This window comes from Arachis duranensis, chromosome 3 (assembly GCF_000817695.3).
Source record: "Arachis duranensis cultivar V14167 chromosome 3, aradu.V14167.gnm2.J7QH, whole genome shotgun sequence".
In the NCBI taxonomy this organism is placed as follows: domain Eukaryota; kingdom Viridiplantae; phylum Streptophyta; class Magnoliopsida; order Fabales; family Fabaceae; genus Arachis; species Arachis duranensis.
The window spans coordinates 17594316-17597246 of record NC_029774.3 but is presented as its reverse complement, the minus strand read 5'-3'; positions in this window follow the sequence as shown (position 1 = coordinate 17597246).

Here is a 2931-nt window from a genome sequence, read left to right as displayed (position 1 = left end):
GCATGGCTCGGCCAAGTAGAAATTTAGGAAGTGAAATAGCCGATTTTAACGTTTTTTTTGTTTCTCATTTAAAATTTTTTTTTGGTGTTTCGCTTTGGTAGCTGTCATATAAAGGTAGGATTTGATAATTTTGTATAATTAAATGTGTTTTTGATGTGTAATTATTTGAGTGATTGGGGTTTAAAATTGAATGATCTTATATTTGAATTTCGATAAAATATTATTAATTTAGTGTTTTATGTTGGATTTTAACGAGACTGTCAAAACTGATTTATTAGGATATTTTGGAGCTATTTTTAAATTTAAAATATTGATAAATTTAATGTGATTTAGTGATTGAAAGATTAAATTAAAAATTGTAAAAAATCGATAATCATAAAATTTGAAAATGGATTAAAAATCAAACAGATATTTTAAAAAGATCACAAGTAAGAGTTTCGATTTTTGAGGAGATGTTATGTCACCAACACTAATTTTATTTTGAGAATGAAGATGTATTTTTATAAAAGATCAGAAATAAAAATAGTAATTAAACAAGTTTTAAGGATATTTTAGATATTAAGTAAAAAGTACATAGGTATAACGGATATTTATAAAAGTATAAGGATAGTTTTAAAAATTACAAATTATGTAAAATTATTTTAGTAATCTATGAAAGTGTCGAGATAAACGTAAAAATATTTAAAAGCTTGAAGTTAGAATATAATTTCTAAAAGTTCAAGAATAAGACTTTAATTAACAAATTTTGAATAATAAAATTATAATATTATTACTCCTTTATTATTAATACTAGCTTATTTATATTAATATAATATATATTAGTAGTTTATTTAAAAGATATTATTTTATTTATGATATAATAGAAGGATAAATAGTAATATTTTTTAAAAGTTTTAGAAAGATAAATCTAAGTAAATAAGGATTTCATGATCTTTTTTTCATAAGACACGTAGAGAAAGGTGAGTAAAAAGTGTGAAGTTAAATTGAGATACTAAAAGTAAGAACTAAAAAAATGATAAATAAAAAAGAAAAAAAAGAAAAAGTAAAGTAAATTGAAGAAAAGAAGTGAAAGATAAGGAAGAGTTTTAAATAATAAAAAAAAATCCTGCCCTAGTTGAATATTTAAAGAAAACTAAAATAATTTAAAAGAATAATAGCCATGAAAAATAGAAAAAGGAGATTGAAATAATGTTTTACAGAATTGATACGAAAAAATAAATGATTGAGAATGAGAATGGCTAAGCCTAACTGACAACTGAAAACTGAAAACTGAAAAAGATATAAAAATTAGTAAACAAGAACTAAGTCATTGAAGGTTTACCTGCAAGGGTGAGAGTTTTGTCTCACTTGCCTAGTGTACATATTGATTGATCGTTGAACTTAGAAAAATCCTCGTACTGATTGATTATTGAACTCGGGACATCCACATACTGTTAATTTCTATTTTCCATTATGTGTATATCATGGCGCCTAGTTTTTAAACGATTGCTGGTGGCCATGTACTGATGGTGTTCTTAACCATATTGACACATATGCATGTATATTACGTAATGAAAAGCCATATCTGAAACTTGTTTTTAGGTAACGTCGAGTTGTGAGATATAAATCGACACATGAGCTCATGGACTGCATAGGACAGACATGCATCATATTTATTTACGTATACTTTTCTATGATATGTGTTTTATGTGATTGTGTGTGTTTTCTTCTTGACTTGTAATTTTCTCTGCATCATTGATTTATTAAAGTTGCTTGCATTTTGGGGTTTGTTTCTATTGGCTATCTATTGAAGATTACATGTATTCTGTTGTGAAATTGCTGTGTAACAAATAATAAAATGAACCTAATTAATTACCTCGACCCTACTAAGGACTCTCTAGTTCTTACCCCCTCTTTCCACCCCCTTTCATTCTTTCAACTACAGGTGCAAAGGTTTATTGAGAAACTGCAAGAGCATAGAAGAATATGTTTGAAAGTTGAGTTGAAGTTAAAATTTATTTTTTTTTGTATTGTTAGTTGAAATTTTATTTAGAGGGGTAAATTTTGTAATTAGTTTTGTAAATAATACAATAATGTATTATTAATAGTAAGTATGTGAATATATTTTAGTTGTTCTTGATAAAAAAAGTTTTAACTTTTTAGTAAAAATATCGATAGATTAACGTGTGAAAGCTCAATATTAAATAGATAATAAAGGAATTAGATTAATAACACCTTACTTTTGGTACGATCATGACGTGCTAAAAATTGGGTCGTTACATATAACAATGGTTTTAATTAGTTAAGACTATTATATGATTTTTTTAATAACTAGTCATTTGTACATAATTAGAAGCAAAAGTTAAGAAATTATAAAATTTAATTTAAATAATTAAAATTTTAAATTTAATTTTATGAATAAAATAAATTAATTAAATATTTTTATATTTAAAATTAAATTAATTATTTAAATTCATTAATAAATTAATAAATAAATATCTTATTAATTCTTAAAATAATTTATTATATTATAATTATCCCAAATTACTATTTTATCTCATTTTTTATAATTTTAAATAAAAAACCAACTTTAAAACGATGTCATTTGATATTAAAAAAAAATTGTTACTCCTTCTTCAAGCTCTCTCATCTCCGGTCTCTCACTGCCTCTGATCTCAAACTCAAGGTTGTTGTCGTTCTTTGTTTCGTATTCATCTCGCACTTATTAGTCGCACTCCTTCCCCGTGTTTGTCGTCAGCAGCAAAAACAGCACGTCCCGACATTACAAAAGTCTAATTATTTTGTAACAAAAAATTTATTTTGTCACAAAATTCAGATTGTTTGTAACAAGTTATTTGTTTGTTACAAAATTTAAGAACTTTTGTTGTAATTAAATCCGGTTTTGATCATTTGAGTTTAAATAAATAAAGGTTCTTATATATTTTTTATGAT